This window comes from Lutra lutra, chromosome 3, assembly GCF_902655055.1.
Source record: "Lutra lutra chromosome 3, mLutLut1.2, whole genome shotgun sequence".
NCBI classification, from domain to species: Eukaryota; Metazoa; Chordata; class Mammalia; order Carnivora; family Mustelidae; genus Lutra; species Lutra lutra.
In genome coordinates this window covers 101,530,444-101,554,627 of record NC_062280.1, presented here as the reverse complement: position 1 = coordinate 101,554,627, position 24,184 = coordinate 101,530,444, and the positions used below count along the sequence as shown (strand labels likewise).

General features: G+C 36.3%; 1 protein-coding gene across 7 annotated transcripts in view; it reads right to left on the bottom strand.

Moving 5' to 3' along the window:
* Positions 1–24,184, bottom strand: part of DPP10 (dipeptidyl peptidase like 10) — a 1,393,698-nt gene that overhangs the window by 198,878 nt on the left and 1,170,636 nt on the right. The gene's annotated exons all lie outside the window — the stretch shown is intronic.

Here is a 24,184-nt window from a genome sequence, read left to right as displayed (position 1 = left end):
GATCTGTCCTTGGAGATAAATGCCAAGGCTGATTGAAATATATAGGTAAAGGAACGATTACCATTGCAAATTGTGTTAACCTTCTTACTGCATGGTTGGCCATCACCAAAAGAGTTCAGCCTTCCAGATTGCAATCACATATAATATCAGAGAATTAAATCACCCATTACCAACCCTTCAAGCAGTCTTAGTCAATGTACACTTAGGATTCTGAGTAAGTTTTGACTGAACAAGAAATGTGCAATCAACTGATAGATTTCAAAGTCTCCTGATACTTTTCTTTCCAAACAATCACAAAGCAGTACCCATTGAAATTAGGCAGAACCACAGATGCATATGAGACTAATACGTATGTCAGTGATTTTCATAAGCCTTATTCAGACGAAGAGTGAACTTTGCATTCCAAAGACTCTATTAACCCTCAGATTTTCTTTTAAACCTCATATGGAATCAGATTTTTGGCGATCCTCCTACACACCACTCTCATTTTACTGTGATTCAATGTATTCACTCTGCTTACATTTGAATTATACCAACATATGCCTTGGTCACAAGAATCTTACTCAAGGTCACAGACTTGTAACAATCAAGCTTAACTAGACTTCACACAAGTTTGTTCTGACCGGTATCATTACTATTAATATCAGTTGGTGAAAACTATATAGACCTGCCTTGGATAAATAGTATGGACCTTCCCTCCCCCAAGAAAAGGGAATTTCATCAGTCTCACGCCTATGAAATATGTTCTATTTTGGGACTTGCTAGTAAATTCAGTAATATTTTTCACTTCAATTCCATTAAACAAACTTTACTTATAATTTGGAGTTGCTAGAATTCTTCAGGTCTTGGGAATCCTCCCCTAGTGATTCGCTTCCTTGGTTCTTCTCAACTCCATGCTCTTCCTGGCATTGCTGCCCCATCTTCCTCTATGACTACATTTTTCACATTTCCCAAGGCTCGACTGTCTGCCTCTTGTTTTATTTTTTTAAAACATTTTTTATTTAAATTCAATTAATTAACTAGTAATGTATTATTGGTTTCAAAGGTACAGTCTGTGATTCATCCGTTTTCTATAATACACAGTGCTCATGATATCATATGCTCTCCTTAATGTCCATCACTCAGTTACCCCATACCCTCTACCCACCTCCCCTCTGGCAACCCTCTATTTGTTTCCTATGATTAAGAGTCTCTTAATGTTTGTCTCCTTCTCTGGTTTCTTCTTGTTTCATTTTTTTCTTCTCTTCCCTGTTGACCCATTGTTTCATTTCCTAAATTCCATGAATCATTAAGATCATATGATAATTGTCTTTCTCTGATTGAGTTATTTTGCTGAGCATTACACTTCAGTTCCATCCATGTCATTGCAAATGGCAATATTTCATTTTTTGATGGATGCATAATATTCCTGTGTGTGTGTGTGTGTGTGTGTGTGTGTGTGTGTGTGTGTGTACCATTTCTTCTTATTCATTCACCTGTTGATGGATATCTGGGTTCTTTCCACAGTTTGGCTATTGTGGACACTGATGTTATAAATATTGGAATGCACGTGCCCCTTCAAATTACTACATTTGTATCTTTGGGGTAAATACTGAGGAATGCAATTGCTGGGTCGTAGGGTAGCTCTATTTTCAAATTTTTGAGGAACCTCCATACTGTTTTCCAGAGTGGCCGCACCAGTTTGCATTCCCACCAACAGTGTACGAGGATTCCCTTTTCTCCACATTCTCACCAACCTCTGTCATTTCCTGACTTTTTAATTTTAGCTGTTCTGACTGGTGTGAGGTGGTATCTTACTGTGGTTTTAATTTGTATTTCCCTTTTGTTGAGTGAAGCTCCAAAAGTGGAGCACTTTTTCATGTGTCTTTTGGCCATTTGGATGTTCTTTGCCCAAATATCTGTTCATGTGTTTGCCCATTTCTTGACTGGATTATTTGTTCTTTGGGTGTTGAGTTTGATAAGTTCTTTACAGATTTTGTATACTAGCTCTCTATCTGATGTCATTTGCAAATATCTTCTCCCATTCTGTCGGTTGTCTTTTGGTTTTGTTGACTATTTCCTTTGCTGTGCAAAAGCTTTTGATCTTGATGAAGTCCCAATAGTTCATGTTTGCCTTTGTTTCCCTTGCCTTTGGAGACATGTCTAACAGTAAGTTGCTGCAGCCAAGATCAAAGAGGTTGTTGCCTCTGTTCTCCTCCAGGATTTTGATGGATTCATGTCTCACATTTAGGTCTTTCATCAATTTTGAGTCAATTTTTATGTGTGGTATAAGGAAATGTTCCAGGTTTATTCTTCTACACATGGCTGTCTAATTTTCCCAACACCATTTGTTGAAGAGACTATCTTTTTTCCACTGGATATTCTTTCCTGCTTTGTCGAAGATTAGTTGACCACAGAGTTGAGGGTCCATTTCTGGGTTCTCTATTCTGTTTCACTGATCTATGTGTCTGCTTTTGTGCCAGTAACATGCTGTCTGATGATGATTACAGCTTTGTAAAAGAGCTTGCAGTCTGGAATTGGAGCGGCACCCATTTTTCTTTTCTTTTCCAACATTCTTTGGCTATTTGGGGTCTTTTCTGATTCCATACAAATTCTAGGATTTGTTCCAGCTATGTGAAAAAAGTGGATGGTATTTTGGTAAGGATTGCATTGAATATGTAGATTGTTCTAGGTAGCACAGACATTTTAAAAATATTTGTTCTTTCAATCCACGAGCATGGAATATTTTTCCATTTTTTTGTGTCTTTCTCAGTATCTTTCATGAGCATTCTATGATTTTCTGAGTACAGATCCTTTGCCTCTTTGGTTAGGCTTATTCCTAGGTATCATGGTTTTGGGTGCACGATCGACTCCTTAATTTCTCTTTCTGCTGTCTCATTGTTAATGTATAGAAATGCAACTGATTACTGTGCATTGATTTTCTTTCTTACCACTTTGCTGAATTCCTGTATGAGTTCTAGCAATTTTGGGGTGGAGTCCTTTGAATTTTCCACATAAAGCAGCATGTCATCTGCAAAGAGTCAGAGTTTTACTTCTTTGTTGATTTGGTTGCCTTTTACTTCCTTTTATTGTCTGATTGCTGAGGCGAAGACTTCTAGTACTATGTTGAAGAGCAGTGGTAATACTGGACATCCTTGCCCTCTTCCTGACCTTAGTGGAAAAGCTCTCAGTTTTTCCCCACTGAGAATGCCTCTTGTTTCCTTATTCTATTTTTCTCCTCTAGTTTCAGATGTTTGTGCTTTATGTCTATCTTTTTAGTAGTTATTTTAACCTAACTTAATGAATTTAAAGATAATTAAGTTACCCCTTCCCAAACCATACAAAAACTATTGTCTACTACAACTCTACTCACATTCCAAAAGGTGATTTTGTAATCAAGTTTTTGGTTTTTAAGTTCTAAGATTTCTTTCTCTTGACAAGATATCAAATTATTATTGCTTTAAATAGGCATCATTTATTTTTAATTTAACCACATATTTACCAATAAAATTGCAAATAATTTCTTCTTGCATCTTTCCTTCCTATATGATACTATTTTCTTCTGCCTATACCTTATACCTTTAGAATTTCTTTTATTAAAATGTCTCTTCTATGGGGCGCCTGGGTGGCTCAGTGGGTTAAGCCGTTGCCTTCAGCTCAGGTCATGATCCCAGGTCCTGGGTTCGAGCCCCACATCGGGCTTTCTGCTCAGCAGGGAGCCTGCTTCCTCCTCTCTCTCTGCCTGCCTCTCTGCTTACTTGTGATTTCTCTCTGTCAAATAAATAAATAAAATCTTTAAAAAAATAAAATAAATAAAATAAAATAAAATAAAATGTCTCTTCTCGGGGCACCCGGCGGCTCAGTCGGTTAAGTGGCTGCCTTTGGCTCAGGTCATGATTCCAGTGTCCTAGGACTGAGTCTCACATTGGGCTCCCTGATCAGCGGAGAGTCTTGCTTCTCCCTCTCCCTCTCGCTCTGCCTACTTATGCTCTCTCTCTCTCATTCTCTGTAAAATAAATAAATAAATAAATAAATAAATAAATAATCTTAGAAAAAAAATGTTGCTTTTAGTTTACCTCAGCTCACACATTTAGCAATATCTTCTTTCACCTTTGCTAATTAAAGATATATTACTGGGAGTAGAATTTTAAGCTCCCTCAGTTCACTAAAGATACTATTCTACTACATATGGGTTTCTCTTACTTGTTGGCAAGAGGTCTGTTTAATTAATTTCCCACCTTCTGTAGCCTGTCATTCCTTCAGAATATTTTAAGATTCCATTTCCCTTTCAATCTTTTATTGTTATTTATATGACGTGAGGATAGAATTCTATATCCTTCTTTATGTTATTCCTCCATAATACTTAATCTGATTTCACATTCGGGCATATGGCAATTACGATTTTTAATTCTAAGAATTTCAATCTTGAAGAAAAATTGAAAGATCAGTATAAGAAAGACCTGAATAATCCTCATTTAGATTCACCAATTCAACCTCTTGCCATATCTGCTTCATCTCTATCCCTTTCTCCACACACACATAAAAACACAACTGTTTGTCAAACAACCTAAAGTGGATTTTCATGATATTTTAGCATGTCTCCCTCAAGAATATATGACCTCAACACCATTACCATACCTGAGGAAAATTAATCTAAACCAATGCACAGACTATCTTTAAATTTCATCAGTAGTCATATAAACATTTGTTATATTTATCTTTTTAAGCCAAGACACAAAGTTCATATGTTGCACTGGATGATTATGCCATTTTAGTCTACTCTCATTTAGGATAGTTGATCTGACCTCCCCCCTATTCTTTCATATTGAATCCTCTGAAAAGTCCAGGCCACCTGTTTTGCATTATTCTTTTAAAAATAAAGCCACCTACCCCATTTTTTATTTTATTTTTTTTTTAAGATTTATTTTTAGAGCAGGGAGGGGCAGAGGGAGGAAGGGAAATCATAAGTAGACTCTGCACTGGCATGGAGCCCAATGTTGGGGTAGATCTCACGACCCAGAGATCAAGACCTGAGCAGGAACCAAGAGTTGGACATTCAACCAAGTGAACCACCCAGATGCCCCTCTTTCTTCTTTAACCTCCTATGTCACTATGGATCCATGCATTTATTTTATTTTTTTTAAAGATTTTATTTATTTATTTGACAGATAGAGATCACAAGTAGGCAGAGAAGCAGGCAGAGAGAGAGAGGAGGAAGCAGGCTCCTTGCTGATCAGAGAGCCCGACGTGGGGCTCAATCCCAGGACCCTGGGACCATGACCTGAGCGGAAGGCAGAGGCTTTAACCCACTGAGCCACCCAGGCGCCCCCATGCATTTATTTTTAAAATTCAACATGTTATTCTATATTTTTCTTATTGGTGATATATATCCCAAATAAGGTCAATACATCTCCGAGTATACGTAATATCTGTAGCATTCAACCTCTTGCCTTATTAATAATCTTTGAGCACTCCTTTGCTTTCTGGCATGCTAATATGTTCCAGCCTCACTCTGTACTTTCCTGTTTCAGACCCGAAATCAGCCATATTTTTGAGACATCCAGTTTTTAATAAGTGTGCAATGAATGGTATTTAGAAGTCATAATCTGGGTATTAACTACACAAAAAGTTATCATGATATCTTTTAACCAAGAGAAAAAATATATATAGTTTTATTTATTTATTTATTTATTTATAAAGATTTTATTTATTTGACAGAGAGAGAGATAGCTAGAAAGGGAACACAAGTAGGGGGAGTGGGAGAAGGAGAAGTAGGCTTCCTGCTGAGCAGGGAGCCCAATATAGGGCTCAATTCCAGGACCCTGGTATCATGACCTGAGCCAAAGGCAGATGTTTAATGACTGAGCCACCCAGGTCCCCCCCAAAAATACAGTTTTAGAACATAGAATAGTTAGATGGATTCAACATGGATGAATATGTGTTCTGCTTGAAGAATATATTAAGAGTATGTGTGTGTGTGTGTAATGGGGTCATACTGATACTTTCAAATAAAATCCAACAAAAAATAAAGTAAAATAAAATAAAACCCAACATTCCAGTGTTCTTCCACACTGTCCTATTCCATGTTTTTATCTCCCTTTTCCCAACAATATCTATATATTTTCTCATTTGATTTTTTTCCCATGATAAAGAAATTAGTTTCAGAATGACCACACCAATAAAACCACCACCAACAAACCTGCTAAAAAAAGCTCATATTTGTGTAGCTGTTTTGGATTTCAAAATACATCCAAGTATGTATTTTATGAATAACATTATGTGAGTTAAGTATTTCAACTAATTAGCATGTTCATTAGTAAAGTAATTATTCAAGCAAAAGGTACTTGAATTTATTACTTTCTTAGTATGGTAGTTATTACTTTGCTATTCAGTTAGAATCATTTATTTCTATTTCATTCAACTGCTTTTCCATCCTTTTAAATTTAATTGTTTTTTGAATGTATAAAATATTTTCATAATTTAATATCAAATTATATAAAGAGGGATTTTCAGAAAAATCACACTCCCACTCCTGGGTTCTCTCCCCCATTTTCACCTACTCCTCACGTAAGTAACTATTTTCATTAGTTTTTGTTTAGTCTTCCTTTGTTTCCTTTTGCTTCAAAAGTATTGGCAAATAAGTAACAGAAATCTCTCTTTAGAGAATCATCTATTTTTATTTCCCCTATTTGTCACATAAACATTACCGTGCTATAATCATTCTTTACACCAGCTATCCTGGAAATCACCTCACATCAGTTCATGGAAAACTTCTTTATCCTTTTTACATGGAAAAATAGTATTCCATTGGGAGTTGTTCATGAATTATTCAGCCAGCACCACAGGTTGTTTCCAGTATTGAGAAGTTACAGTTCATGCTGGAATTCAAAACCTTGGGTATACATTGCTTATAGGTGTGGAGAACGATATTCAGGGTAAACTCCCAGACACAGTGTTGTTGGAGTCAAGTAGTTTTGGTAGATATTTCCATTTGCATAATTTTTGCATTTGATCGTCAGATCTTTACAACTGTATAGATTCCCCAAAGTCTTAATTCTTTAATTGACAGCTGCCACAAACTACTTAACTTTTCCTAAATACTTTAACAATTATCTTTCTCCCTCAGAGTGGAGTACAACTGAATCTAACAGTAATAATCAAATCTAAAGTTGCGTAGAGCTATAGTTTCCATTCCTTCAGATATTTTGTGTCTATTTGGGCTACTTACCATAATCGTAAATATACTGGACTGTTTTGGACACATGTATCTCCTTATCACACTATTAACAATTATTTTGCACTTCCAGTCATTTTAAAAATCTAAGTATTTTTCACACTTGCATGTTCACAACTTTTGGCATTTTTGTTTCACACAAGGGTCTTTCCTCACTTTTCTTTATTTTAAATATCATCTCGTAAATCAGATATCTCATGCCCCCTTGTCAAACAGTATGGCTGTCATTCTGTTAGCCAACATATTATCAGTTCTTTCCAGCTTTAAGTCAGTGACAAATCTGATTAAGGTGTTTTTATATCATTATCAAAGACAATGGTAAACGTAGTCACGGGATCAGACTGAGGACACTAACCCTCCACGAACTTCTCTCTAAACATTAAACAACTCTTTCAAATGTACATTTATCCATTTTTGAATCTTTAAATCTATATCCATTTCCTTCATGATATAATGACATCATGATATCTAGATTCATTAAGTCTTTCATATTTCGCTGATTTATCCAGCTAGTAACTCTGACACATAGGACAGATGAATCTTGTGTCGGGGTAATACTTGTGTTCTCGAAAAAGAAAAAAAAAAAGACATTCTAACGGATCTCTTTTCATTCGTAGACCAATGTTATGTATTGGTATTTACATTACTGCATGTCACTATCTACTTGGTGTCTCACAATGTGCTGAGATCATGCAACTGAAGAGACCAGGTTGTGGATGAAGGCAGTTACTCATGTGAACCACACAGGTTCTAAATGGCAGTGCGGGAAATGGGCTTGAGTTTCAAACAGTTCTGAATTGTAATCGGCTGTACACAGGAGTTCAGGTGCTTGCAGGGACAACTGGCTATTTGTGCTTCTAATCCTACTAACCTGAGTTTCCTTGACAATGCTTGCTTTTATGTTTTGAGGGGATTGTTTCTGACAGTTTGACAAAAAATTGGTGAGACAGTTAGGATGGTATTTTTGAGACTATTATCTCACCATGAATTAGTCCAGGAAGGGAAATATTAGAAAGAAAAAAAGGGGAGGGGGATGAAAAGATATTCCTAGCTTTTGAGAACCAAACACTTCACTTTGAAAAATTTAACTAAGTTAATTTAACAAAAAGGTAGGAATAAGCCTTTTAAAAGTGTGAGAGCCCAAGAAAGAATAATCTATTATATTATCTTTCCTTGAACTTTCTTCTCCAGGATCTTAAAGTTCTTTAGAAAAACTCATATGAAAGACAGCTATTTAATAAAGGAAAAACTTAACTTCAAAGAACCTTTGAAGGAGGCATTACCATAACTAATTTACAGGCCTAACATCTACACAAGGGAAAGTTTCAAGATCTAAAAGGTCACATTGTACTAGGAAACCAAAGGTGTTGAGTATGTGATCTCATTTTTCTTCCAGGAACTGTTTGGATTCTTCTGCTACCCTCATTCCCATTGTGAATAGCAAAGTTCTAAAACCCTTTTTTTTTTTCCCCAGAAAAAATATTTCATTGAACTTTGACTCCTATACAATTCTTTGTCAGCCTAAAAGGTGATAGGCCATTTTGGGAAATCCTACTAGAGATGTGTGATAAACATTTCACATTATTAAAGACTCTGGGAAACTTTATGGAAAGAGAACTCTGTTCTTCAGACTCAAAGATTCTGTACCAGGTTGTTTTGTCCGTTTGTTTGTTTTTCTCTCACAATGCGGAGAAATATGCTCACACTCAAGGAAATACTGTTCTGACCATCCCGTCCACTCATCCTTATCTGTTCTCATTTCCCATCTTCCCTCAGGCTCTCTCCCCACTGCATACACTGCACCTCACCATTTCCACCAAATAAGAGGTAGTCGTTCCATAAATTACGAGTTTTGTTAGGGCGGAGGCCCTGTCCATCCTCACCACACTACCCCCAGAGTCTACACAATAACAGACCCAGAGTAAGACTTTAATAAGCATATGGAATGAATAAATATTTTATAAGCTTGTTAAATGAATATGAGTGAATGAATAGAAAATTAACATCAATCACAAGTTCACAAGTATATCCAACAAAGGCATTTCAAGTAGTCCCCTGCAACATATAACTGGATACACTCGTATCTCCCATTAAGCACGCCAATATATGGAAATTCACTTGTAAACAAAATGCAATCAAAGATGTGAATGTTTGATTTGCTAAAGCAGGGACTGTCAAACTTCATCTAGGAAGGGTCAGATAGTAAATATTTTAGGCTTTGCAGGCCACAGGATCTCTTCTGCAACTACTTAGCCCTGCCATTACACTGCAAACATAGCCACAGAGGGTAACCATAAACAAACAGGGTGGCTACATTCCAGAAAAACATTATTTATTCCAACAGACAGAGGTGATCGATATCATTAGGCACCTACTAAAATGCCCAAATTAAAAGAAAAAAAATATAGATAAGTCTTGGTAAGAATGTGGGGAAATTAGAACCCTCCTACATTGCTGGTAATGTAAAATGGTACTGTCACTTTGGAAAACAGCCTTGCAATTTCTCAAAAGGTTAAACAGATATTTATCTTTTGACCCAGTAATTCTACTTGTAGGTGGAATGCTACCAAAGTGAAATGAAAACATGTATCCAAAACAAACGCACAAAACAACTGTGTGAACAGTAGTAGCATTAATGGTCAAAAGTGGAAACAAACCCAAATTTCCATGAACTAAACAAATGATGGATAAATAAAAAGTAGTATATCCATGCAAAGGAATACTATTAGGCAGTAAAAAAAAAACAAAACAAAACCATAGTATTGATACCTGCTACAATACAGATAAGCCTTAAAAACAGTACACCAAGTGAAACCAGGCACAAAGGGTCATATATTGTATAATGCCATTTATATGAAATGTAATAGGCAAATATGAGAGACAAGGTAGATAAGTGTAGTCTAGGGCTGGAGGGTCTGGGTGAGAGGTGGATGGTGGAGAGAATGGGAGATGATTGCTAATGTATTCCAGCTTTCTTTTGGGGGGGATGATGAAAATGTTCCACAATTAGATTGTGGTGGTAGATGTACAAATCTGTAAATAGACTGAAAGCAACCGAATTGTATACTTTAAGTCTGTGAACTTGATGACATGCCAATTATATATAATAAAACTGTTCAAAAACAAGCAAAAACAATTTTAAGTGGAAGAGTGTTTCCAATCCCTATGCTAATTGATTCATAAGGCTTCTTTTTACTAGAGAAATAACTGAATTGGCCAAAACTGAGTTATACATCATCTTTTAGAACTCATACATTTTATGAGAATGGATACCTACACAGACAGAGACGCAGATAAAAAGCTCTTGGCCCACATTACAGGTGAATCATGAGCACGAGTTCAGAAAAATACCTGGATGCAAATAAACACATCCTCCTGCCCCTTGACGATGCAGACTGGTCTAACTCTATTAGCCTGAATTAGCCATTGCCTATGATAGTCATTATATGCTTTCTTCCTTAAGTCCTTCCTTAATTTTCTGAATTGATCTCTAGATTCTAAACATGAAGGACTGTGACTTACTGGCTCACTGACTATAGTCCCCAGAACTTGGTCTGGTACTTTTCAAAAATGTCATTCTTAATTAATATACACTGAGACCATAGAAGTAAAATGTCCATAAGATTTAGAATCAGGAAGGGCCCAACGTTAAAACTTCTAGAACCATCATCTATGGCATGTGGCCGGTCCAAGCAGAGAAGATGGAATGGAAGGATACAAATCTTCCCATTTAATTCACAAAATACATAGGCAAGATCTATGTAAACTCTTAAAGAAGTGCTATAGAAATATCTAAAATAATGATCATTATGATTATTTAAGGTAGATGTGCCTTTGACCATTTGTCTTTGTGTTTTTTAGGTTTCTTTTCTTGGAATCTGGGAGCAAGAAGTGTGAGCATACACACACAGAAAAAAGTAAATGCATTAAATATATTATAGACTCTCCTGAATGCAGCTAGGAAACCTAATGATATGGAAAAATTCAGTTACGTTAGATTCTAGTATAGATAGATGGTGAGCTGCTAAAGGCTGGTGTTCCATCTCAGCTGTCTTTGTGACAGAACTGCTAGAACAAAGCTTGGTATCTGGTTGATGCTTCATGGACATTTCCTGTATTGAAAGGTCTGCTCTTTCATATTATTATAATAAGTATATTTTTGGTTTAAAAAGCAAGACATAAACTGTCTGCATACTAATTTAAAAACATGAAAAATTAGAACATGTCACTGATTCATAAAGATATATTCAATCAGAAATGACAAAACTGGCTATATCGGATCCTATCAAATAAATAAAAATAATTTTATAAACTTCCAAACTGATGTAAAGCTTTAGAGCCACATAATCGTAAGAATCCTTAAGAGACTCAAGCCTTGCAGAAACAAGGTCCTAATCTAGTGACCGTGAACCCCAGTGATAAGCTACACAGGTTGTTAGTCCTGAAATTACATGCAAATATGTTTACTTATGTGCTTCTGCATTTTTCTAGGTCTATGGTTTGATCAGATTCTCAGAGTGGCCTGTGTCTACCCACATGTTAAGAATCATTTTACCAGGGGCGCCTGGGTAGCTCAGTCATTTAGCATCTGCCTTTGGCTCAGGTAATGATCCCAGGTTCTCATGATCCCAGGGTCCTGGGATACAGCCCTGCACTGGGCAACCTGCTCAGTGGGGAGTCTGCTTCTCCCGCTCTCTCTTCAAATAAATAAATAAATAATCTTAAAAAAAAAAAAAAAAAGCAATCATTTAACCAAACTGCTATAACCTCATCAACAAAAATACAAGAACAAAGATACAACATACTTGGAGTTTAGGGGACTCATCTTACCCATTTCTGACACAAATTGCAACAAAGAGACTAAACTCAAGAAAGCAAATCATTACACACTGACTGGGTAATAATAGACCATGCTACACTCCACATATAAAGAATAAACTCTTATACTTAACACCTACTGGGCAGTATTTTTGCTTGTAGTGAAAATGGATTTCTTTCAGTTGACTTGAAGATCAACAGGATATATTTGCAGTTGGCTAGTCTAGGTGAAGGATTCAGGAAACAACTGAATTTGTTGTCCTAAAACTCAATGACATTTGTCCATAACTGGCTGTTTTTTAAAAGCCCTGTATACCAATTTAACAGTAGGCATGACTGGTTCATCTATTGGGGTCTCCTTTGTGATATGTCTTTGAAAATGCTGCCAATCCCCTTTAAACCAGCATTTCTCCAAAACTACTGTTTTACACCTGCTCCAGGCAATGCTAATAGGTATAATGAAGAACACATTTAACATTTCCTCAATGTGATTGTCTTTGGGATCTTTGAGAGCCAGTTATTTTTGTATGATACTTTGAAAACTGCTTTAACTCAAACTTGAGGAATGCAAAATTATTCATAGATCGCCCACGAAAGTTTAATTAATTTGGCCTTAGTAGAGAGAAGAAAAGAAAATACAATGACAGTCAGCAAAAATTAAAATAAACAATAACAACAAAATACCTCTACCATTAAAAAAGAAAAAAAAAAAGATTCATTCTTAGTGGCTTTGGTTTTCTTTGACAATGATCTTTTTTTCCCCCCTCTAGAATGAAGTTTAAATAATAGAAAGAAAAAATATTCCAAAACAAATAGAACATAGTCTATTTTCTTCCAAAGAGGTCCAAGGCCAAGCCTCTAGAGGTATGGAAAAATGTGGAAAGTATTCATGCATGCTGAAGAGCCAGTTTAGAGAGAAAAATATGACTCATTTGATCTCTAGATTTGACCAAGAGACTGCAAGTAGATGGCATTCCATATGATACCATTGGTCCACTTTAGAAACCATTGTATTAGGAATAAATATTCAGAATTATTTCTTCCATTTTGAAATTCACATTATAGATTTTACATTGTGGAATTCCAATATCAAAATACTCCTTCCATTTTTTTTTTTAAAATCCTCCTTACATTGTCCATGAAGCTTACAATCTACAGAAATAGAAACTAAAGTCAAGGAAAAAACAGTCTATTCTAAAAAGGGGGGGGCTCATCTTTCCTTTTTTTCCTTTTAGATGTGTTCCTTGTCAACTGTATATCACAAAGCATTGTCTATTTGTTATTAAAGAAAAGTAAAACATCATGCATTTGAAGATTACTAGCTAGAAATAATTACTATAATTTAAAATGTAATACTTTGTAATAGAAGGGTAATTGCAGTATTTATGCTTATTTCCACTTCATCTGAACATGGGCATTTAAGTTCAAAAGATGCCCAAAATAAAAATCATTGGAAATGGTATCTAAAATAGTTCAAAAGTTAATTGTCATACCATTATCCAAAAAGAGATGCTTGAGCACTACAATTCTCTGCCTCATTTTTTCTGCATTTGGCGTTTGGACCCAACAACTGGAGTAAGTACAAAAAGATTTCATGAGATGCAACATACATCATTCATTGTCACCATTTCTCTGCCCATGGATGATAACCATGTCATTTTGAAATATAAAGGGCAGGGGCGCCTGGGTGGCTCAGTGGGTTGGGCCTCTGCCTTTGGCTCGGGTCATGATCTCAGAATGCTGGGATCAAGTCCCACATTGGGCTCTCTGCTTGGCAGGGAGCCTGCTTCCCCCTCTCTCTCTGCCTGCCTCTCTGCCTACTTGTGATCTTTCTATCTGTCAAATAAATAAATAAAATCTTAAAAAAAAAAGAGAGAGAAATATAAAGGGCAAATTATGTTTTCAGAATGGGCTGCAAGTCTCCGGAATTATTTAAGATTTTTGTTATTTGAAAATATCTCCTCCTATAAGAAATGATGTTCATAAAATTCGTTGTCCATACATTACAATCTATGCCTGCCATAACGATATAATTATAAATGAGAGCTTTCTTTATTCTCAAAAACTGACCTGACTTGGGATAATACATTATATGGTCATTCTGCCCTAATACTGTATTTCTTATGGAAATTATTGAAGTAACTGTGCAAAGATCTGATTAGGATAAAAGTTTCTGGGAAAGAAGAACTACTGATTTTTATCACATATGAACAAATAAAAATTTCAAAAAGGCATACGCTTAAGCAAACGGTTAGAGGATTACGACCCTCTAAGCAGTCCAAGAGTATCAACTCCAACAGAATAGTTAATATGACAGAAAAGAATTATGGTTTCTTCATAAAAAATACGACAAACTTTCTATTTAGTTGACAGTGTTTTGCAGGTTTGATTTTTAAACATAACATTTTATCTTAGTTTTGTGTTAGTCTTCTGGGTGACCATGTAAGACTTTTTACAATATGGGAAGACTGAAAAACTCATGTTCTATAAATCCTAGTCCACACTTCCAATGGGGAAACTAAAAGCTGGTAGCTATAGGTTTCTAAACCTAGACAGTCTTACCTCTTTAAACTAAAACTTCGCCATATGTGCTATGACTTAAAGAGAACATTGTTCTGCTGAACATAAAACGTGTGGGTGTGTTAGAGAAAGAGAAGAGAGATAAAGTGGAAAGGCAGGCTAGTTTAGCACACTGTGGGTGACGAGATGTCAAGCTTGAACGTAGACCAGTGCTCTGTTTGGGAAACAAGGTTTGTTTTTTAAGTTGTACCACTCATTTTCCTGAAGAATAGCTGATACACATTGATGGCAGTTAGCAAGGAATCCAGAGATGAGAATGTCCATTCATAGTGCAGCAGTGCCAGTACATTCCAATGTGCTGTATATGAAATAGGAAGCAATTTCACTTTGAGTGCAAAACTGAACTCACAGAATAAATCTCCCTTCATGATTCATATTTACTAAGAATATGGTTTCAACTATGGAGCCGATTTCAATATCCTTTCCAAAGTTTTAAAGTGACTCATTCATCTAGTCAATCAAATAGTAATTAATTCTCAGGTGTCCCCTCCATCTGTTGTTGGAAAACAAAGTTAGAGCAAAGCCTCATCTCCAGTGAGTCTATTGAGGAAAGCAGAATACTAAATACTGAACTCAATAAATGGTAACAGGTGTTGCAATAGAAGTTCACAGAGAGTAAAGCAAGGGCACAAGAAAAGGCCACTCTATGCCTGGCTTAGAGAAAGTCTCACTGTCTAAGTGAATTTTGACTGAGCCTGAAAAGAAGAGAAGGTGACTAGAATAGCAGAGGGTTACATAGAGGAATCAGCAGGGGTAATGGCAGGAGTGTCAGAAATAGCTGGGTCTATTCAGAAAATGATAGATGAATCTACACTCGAGTATTGATCTCTTATAAAAAGGATAAGAGAACTGTCAGGAGATAGGAAGCACAGACAATGCCACGCTAAAGATGCTGGACTTTTTTTTTTTATTATTATTACAGATAATGGGGGCACATGAAGTATTTTAAACAGGGAACTAATATGTCCGGACCTGAATTTAAGAACTATAAATGGTACAAACAATTGGAAAACAGGTGAGCAGGTTGCAATACAGATATTTCGTCTAGACTTGGGAATACTACTCCATGTAGGAGATATCAGAGCTAAAGTTTAGTTCAGAGAATGAACAGGAGCTAACCTGACAAAAAAGTCCTTACAGAGAGACGGGTGGATACTGGACATGCAGAAACATGAGACATCATAATGTAGTGTAAATGTAGCGACAGGACGTTGTGAGAAATGGGACTGCAAGAAAAGTCACACTGCAGATCGAGAAGAAAACAGAATGCCATTAAGAATTTACACTTCCCCCTCACTACTGATGGCATGTAATTCGGGGCTACCATAGCATACAACTGCAGGGAGTAATGTTTCCATCACAGTCGAAGTGAATGGCAGCCTGTGATGGTTGGTGGTGCACAGCTGTACACAGGAATCTTAGACAGTTTTGAGCACCGAAGTAACACAGTCCTATCTGTAAGATAAATGAGTATCTCTGGCTCCACAGTGAATAGTGGATCTACAGGAAGAAAAACCAGAGCCTAGAGTATCTGGTATGACCAGCGGTAGTAAACAGAGAAATATTTCAGGGAGCAAATCTAACAGTAAGTGAAACCAGCAGATGTGCCAACTTGTCCATTCCTCAGGACCTTTGAATTTGCTCTTCCTGCTGCCTATAATGCTCTTTCTCCAACTCCCCAATAATCCCCCGGTTTCTTCATTCATAAACCTATCACTTCCATAGATAGGGCTTTTATGGCTTCTGACAGCCTCAGTGGTAATTTACAACAAGGACAGTTCACTTAAGTGATACATTTCACGTAACGTTACATTCTAGCTAAAATGTTAACCTCTGTCCAGTCTATCAACTGAGTGTTGTACTTTTCTTCAAAACACTCATCCTTGGGACGCCTGGGTGGCTCAGTGGGTTAAAGCCTCTGCCTTCAGCTCGGGTCATGATCCCAGAGTCCTGGTATCGAGCCCCACATTGGGCTCTCTGCTCAGCAGGGAGTCTGCTTCGTCCCTTCTCACTCTCTGCCTGCCTCTCTGCCTACTTGTGATCTGTCTGTCAAAAAAATAAATAAAATCTTTAAAAGAAGAAAAAAAAACACTCATCCTTACTAAAAAAAAACATGTTTGTTTCTTTATAGATTTATTGTCCCCTCAATTCCAACTCCTCAACAAGCATATAAGCCTCATGAAGGCAGTACTTAGTCATGTTTATAATAATATCCCAGCCCTTGGAAAAATTTCTAATATACAAATATTTAAAAATTTGTATATAAAGAATTTAATCTGTGTATATACAGACCCTTGCACGATATATTATATTAAACATTTGGTTTTGGTGTCATGTGTTATGCACTATATGCATCATGACTGTATTAAACACATTTCATATGCAAATAAATGCTGGACTTTTAAAAAAATGAATGAATGAAGATTGGATAATGAAGTTTAATACTGGGGGCATATGAAAAAGTGGGAGGAGTCAATTAGGACTTTCTGGGTTCTAGTGTAGGTGACTAGATATAAGAACAGTCTAGGGAAATACAATTTCTTGTATGTACTTAAACTTCTTAGATCAAGTTTATGTACATCAAACTTTTAATGGATGGGTGTTAGACTAAAATTCTGGAGTAGCCTGTACTGGAGTCAGTAGCATCATACAATGGTTGAACAGAGGCAATTGTCCAAGAAGAAGATGTAGTATAAAAATAAGACACTAGAAAACACCAATGTTGTTTGGAAAGGCAAAAGAAGTCTCTAAAGGAGGCAGAAAAGTAACTATCAGAGGGATAAGAGGCCAGCCAAAAGGATGTAGTTATCTGGGAAGACAAGGAAATAGCAGGGTCCAGAGAGAGGTTGTGGCCAACTCTGTCAAATATTACAAAGTGAGACAATAAGAAAAAAAGAAAGAAACATAACCTGCAGTAACACTACAATTTGTGACACACATACACGTATATGTATATATCTGTATACACACACACACATATTTGTAGATGAATAACAGCCGATTTAATACTAGGAAATGTTTTGTTGTTGTTTGTTTGTTTCAATACTGAAACATATTTGTGCCAATCAGAATGTCTTTATTCCTACTTCGGTTAGAGCAGGGACACTGAAGAGGTAAAGCTGGTCCCTTACCTACCAGCTGCCTAACCAAAGTCATTATGCTTAATTCTCTATGGCTCAGTTATCTCACTGGGAAAATGAAAAAAATGTAACAGTATCTAACACGCAGATTTATGAGAATTAAATGAGGTAATACACACGTAACGTACTTAGCATACAATTACCACACAATGGATATTTGCTTTATGTGCAGAATAGCATTTTCATGATCACCATTGCTCATTTCTATTCCCTAGGATAATACACCATGTTGCCCAGAATATGAGCTTCAAACCTATCTTAACCACAGCTACAATAAAATGAAGCTGGGTATCCTAGTTTGGGATTCCAAAGCGGATTTACATACTTTTAACAAATGAAGTTATTTTCCTATTTCATCTAAATAACAACTCATCAAATCTAAGCAAGTCTGAATTATTTATAATTGTTAATAATTTCACAGGTCCTATATCAGAAAGGAGAAATCTTTGGTTTTTGAAATGGTTAGTTTAACAATTCAGACTAATCCCATATGTCTCTACCCTCTATTCAATTAATACAACATTACATTTTCAAAATGTATTATCAAACTCCATTCTCTCGTACTAATTTCCATTCCAATTTCCTCTGGAAAGAAAAAGGAATGGGACTTCAAGATGAAGTTCCAAATGCTATGTTAAATTGCTGCCTCTTTTATTTGTCCAAAATATTAGGTTTGGCATTACTTTCTTGATCTCTTTAAATTTCAATAAACTTAAACAGATGTATCTTCCCAGTTGGAAGCACTGGTTTCTAGATTTTTCTTTAATATGAAATGACTGTTTTAATCTTTTATTTATATATTTTAAAATATGTTGCTCTGACCTTTCTCTTTAACAATTATCCTCTTGAAAAACAAACAAACAAAAAAAACTATCCTCTTGCTTCGGTTTCTTTTCTCACAGATAACTGCAGCAACTTGAGAATATGCTATGACCTTATGATCAGAAGTTGTATTTGCCTAGCCTGTGGAGTCAAGTGTGATGCAGTTTATAACTCCATGCCACTCTAGGATTTATAATCCACCAATCAGATGAGATAAACAACATTCTTTTTGTTTTCTTTCCAAAACATGTGCTTCTATTTTAAAGGCAAACGATCTGAATTTAAAAAAAAAAAAAAAAAAAAGCATACGATTATAAACAATCCAAACTAAGGAGAGAGCCTAAATGTGTATCAAGAGATGGATGGATAAAGAATATGTGGTGGGTACACACACACACACACACACACACACACACACACACACAGGAATATTACTCAGCCATCAAAAAAGTGAAATACTGCCATTTGCAACCGTGTGGATGGAGCTACAGGGTATTATGTTGAGTGAAATAAGTCAGCTAGAGAAAGACAAATACCATATGATATCCTCCTAAGTGGAATTTTAAGAAATAAAATGGAGGAAAATATGGGAGGAGTAAAAAAAGAGAGAGAGAAAGAGAAACAAATCATGAGAGATTCTTAACTATAGAGAATAAACTGGGGATTCAGGAAGGGAGGTGTGTAGGGGATGGGCTAGATGGGTGATTGGCATTAAGAAGGGCAATCGTGATGAACACTGGGAGTTGATGTATAAAAAGTTATGAATCACTGAATTCAACTCCAGAAACGAATAATGTAGGTATGTTAACTACCTAGAATTTAAATAAATAAATAAATGTATGTATGCTTAAAAAGTACATGTTATATGTGTGCATGCACATGTTTAAATTGGCTGGATTAACATATAATATTATGCTGGGGCTGGAAAATTTTCAGGTATAAAGAAATACAACCAGTTTCATGACAACTATCTTACTGCTAAGTATTTTTTTACTTTTGCATTTCTTTCTCGGTAGGCCTTATGAATTTCGGTACTTGCTAAATATTTTAAATTTGCTTTATTCCTTTTTACAGGGGAAAGAAGAAGCTTCAATTCTTATTTTCTTCAATTAACCTCAGAGTTATTTAATTTTTACTTTTTTTTTTCTGATCCTGACATGTGCTCAATTGCTGTTTTAAAATTTTATTTATTCCTAATATCTCCCCCGGTACTTTTAGGGTTAATTTCTCTAGCTTAGTGGCTCTTGGCCATTTTAAAAAATGTTTATAGATCCAAGAGATTATCACTTCTCAGAACCAGTGGTAATTCAGCAAGCATCTGTCTACAGAAGAGACAGGATATATAACAAGCCAAGAGGAGAGAAAAATATCATCTGAAATTAATAGAGAAAGGATATATTCTTTTAAAAGGTACTCATTCTCAGTATTTCACTTTTTGTCTTTTCCCAACTAGATACCATCTCATTAAGAACCCTAAACACAAAGATTATCCACTCACCCAGCTGGACAACACTAGGCACTAATGGCGGAAGAGATGGAGCTACTCAGGGGAGCAAGCATTTTGTTTGTGATGGCATCTTGGAATTACAGCAGGCGTCATGCAAGTTTCACTGGTCCCGGCAACAGGGTAGTCCAACAGAATAAATAAATATTTTTACTGACTTGCAAATGTACAAATATTTTTACTGACTTGCAATAATTTAAAGTGGATTGTTTCTTATTCTCTGCCTCTGTGCATATACAACAATTATTTATACATGAGAAAGGAGGAGACAAATTCAGAGATAGGAAATTATAGGGCTATTTGACTAGTCCACACAATAATTTAATGTTTATTCCACACAAACATTTTAAATGTACATATATGCAGCGTTCACTGCTACCCAGGTGCAAAATCTCTGTGCTCACTGCATGGACACTTGGGAGACTTGTACTCTGGTTGCCAAGTGCCTTTAAGCAAGTCCCTTAACTTCTCCAAGATAGTAACTTCCTCTATAAAATAGCAGAGTTCAGAGAAAATTTTAACCAGCAGTCAAGGGTGATTGGTGCAGGCCTGAGTACACTACATAGGTAGGTCTTGCCAGGGGCATTCATAGCTCTACTCCATGAACTATCCCAGCTAAAATACTCTCAACAACATTTTTGAGATATATAAGCTGGGAACTGATCTCCAAAGTTATATCCTATTATAAATTTGCATAATAAATAAGTTTGAAACATGATTATAGTAGACACTTCAGTTCTCCCCTCCTATCTCTTTGACCCTTACCACCTCAGTGCCATGTTCTGACTTCTACCTTTGTTGCTCTGCCCCAATGATTTCTTCAATTTCCCTTCAGCAGTCCACAGAAGTACTTGGCAATGAATGTACCTGGATTCATTTTTTTTTTTTTAAGATTTTATTTATTTATTTGAAAGACAGAGAGAAAGCATGAATGCGTGATGGGGGAGGGGCAGAGAAAGACAGAGACGCAGACTCCCTGCTTCACAGGGAGCCCAACAAGGGCTGGATTCCAGGGCCCTGAGATCATGACCTGAGCCCAAGGCAGACAAATAACTGAATGAGTCACACAGGCGCCCCTAGAGTCACCTTTAAATCAAGGACTAATTCCACTCTTGTGTCTCCCACGGGCAGTGGCTGCAGTAACTGGGAGGCATGTGTTTTATGACATTTTCTATGGCTTCTCAAAAAGGATTAAATTCTAGTTTCTCCAATGATAACATGCTTGACAACGTACCCTTGACAATGTACCTATCCTTCCCTGTCCCAGTTTCTCACTGGGGCTTCTTAAACTCATTTCCCAAATAATTTACTTCTACTTTAAATCCATGCCTCAAAGTCCTGTCTGTGGGAATGCAAATGAGACAGTAAGGTATTGGCTCTTAGTGTCAAAGAGACTCAGAGAACGGATGTATCTTTGTATTTGGTCAAGCTGTCGGAAAGAATCTCTGAAAATGGAGGCTTGCGTCAAGGAACTGAACGGAAAAGGAGAGAGAACACTGGAAGACTGATCCTGCTCTGTGCATGGGTGACTTGACAGCAGAAATTTACAGAATGGAAAGATGCGAATGCTATTAGATAAATAAGCCAGGGGCACTTATCCATAAAGAATTCATGGACATTGAGGCATAGAACTGATCTGATATTACAATAACGTAAGAATTACTATACACCAAGGACCAGCACATATAAATCAGAAACCACAGATGCACTGTGCCTTCAAATACGTCCTGGGTGTTTAGTAAGCGCTAGGCCAAGCACTGGAAATTCCTGAGCTACATTGATGAATATGAGACTCCTACCTAGTCACCTACCAAATTAGAAAATACCATGCCAGAAATTTCCTGTAAATGGACAGATTTCCTTTCTATCTACATAAAAATAGCACCCAAGCATCTGGCTTTCCTAGAAATCACTCCAGCCCCAAGTTAAAGAAACAAACCACTAAACATTATGAGAATATAATTCCTTGAGCTCTTGGCTACATATGTTCTCTCTCAGCAGCAAAGTAGGAAAGCCATATAACATTATTGGTTACAATCATTCAAAAAAACAAAAAACAAAAAACCACATTCTTTGCTTTATGTCCCACTTTATACAATTGATTTATCAACTCTGCCTAGTGGTGAGATTATTCTTAATATTACCAGTTGTGATATTTTTACTGTGATTGAATGGAAAGTGATGGAAGTGGTTAAAAAAAAAAACACTCATGTTCTGCATATTTAATGCATCTAACTGTACTAGGCATACCAATATCTCTACTTTGTAAGTTCATTTAAGCTCACATACATCTTTAAAATAAATATCAACACACACAACTTAAAAGAGAAGCACTGTTAGACTGACTGTCCTGAGTCTCAGGATATTAGTAACCTTCCCAGAATCACAGTAACTCTAACATGCAGAAATGAGTTTCCAATCTAGGTTTTTCTGCCTGTAAAACACGTTTCCCACTTACTACATTTTGGCAGAAGATATAACCAATTAGAGGTTTCTTATGAGAGCTTGAAAGATATGTGCTACTTTACTATATGTGTGAAAGAAACGTGTAAATGAAATTATGGCTATAGTTATGCACTTTCGACTGGATTTCACACACACAAAAAGATAACTTCAGGATTAAGGTCATTTAGACAAACCACATTATAAAATAACCCTGCCAATAGCTAGAAACTCACAAGGATAATCATCACACTAAACTAATGCAGGACTATATTCTAATCAAATACTCTTGATTTCCAGAATGACATTCAACCTTTGGTCCAGAGGACAAAATCCTGGAAAATAGTCACCAAATGCCAATGGTACTGGGTCTTATTTCGTAAATGAGATTTTGTTTGGAGCATTTCATGTTTTATCAAAACATTAATCTGGTCATATTAAGAAGATGTCAAGGCAAGCACACAGAAGTTGATTGGAATATAAAAATATGGATTTTGGCTAGACACATGTCCCACTATGTCTGTACTTAATGAGGGCCATAGGGAAGTGACACAGGTGGATATCATGTTCCTGCTATATTGTAAAAGTACCTCATATGCTTAAAAATGTATTCTGAATGGTTACAGTATTTCTACCATATCATTCAGCAATCCTAATTCTGGGTAGCACTCCCACATTCACAGCAGCACTCACTATTCATGATAGTCAAGATGTAGAGACAATCCCAATGTCTACTGATGGGCAAATGGATTTAAAAAATTGTGATACATACATAAAACAAAACAGATTTCAACCTTAAAAAAAAAAAAAGGGAAGTTTGCCATATGTGACAACATGGATGAACCCTGAGGACATCATGCTAGTGAAAGAAGCCAGTCACAGATTCCACTTATGTGTGTATCTAAAATAGCCAAATTCAGGGGTGCCTGGGTGGCTCAGTGAGTTAAGCTTCTGCCTCTGGCTCAGGTCATGATCTCAGGGTCTTGGGATTGAGCCCCACATCGGGCTCTCTGCTCAGCAGGGCGCCTGCTTTCCCCCCCTCTCTCTGCCTGCCTCTCTGCCTACTTGTGACCTCTCTGTCAAATAAATAAATAAAATCTTAAAAAAATAAAATAACCAAATTCACAGAATCAGTGAGAGGAATGCTGTTTGCTAGAGGCTGGAGGGAGGGGAAAATGAGACGTTAGTTATTAATCAAAGGCATAAGTTTCTGTGACTTAAGATGAACAAATTTTAACGAATCTTCTGGACAGTATTATACCTATAGTCAAAAATAACATGGTTTACACTTAAATATTTAAAAAGGTAGATCTCATGTTATATGTTATTTTTTTCATGTTAAATGTTCTCAACTGTATTACAATAAAAATAATAAAGAAAGAAAAGAAGGGGGGGCCGGAGGGAAAGAAACCAAAAAATCATACATCTGATATCTGTTAAGATATCAAACTGAGAGTAAAGAGATATGTATTCTAGACTTGGTTCAAACCTTACCTCTCCATTCAGCCTCGAATAATGTAGGGCCCACAAGAGATCTCAGAGGCCATCAAATTCAGTACTCTCATTTTGCAAGTTTAAAAAAAAAAAGGTGTTATATGTAAGTAATGAATTTTGCACACTACATCAAAAACTAATTATGTACTATACAGTGGCTAACTGACCATT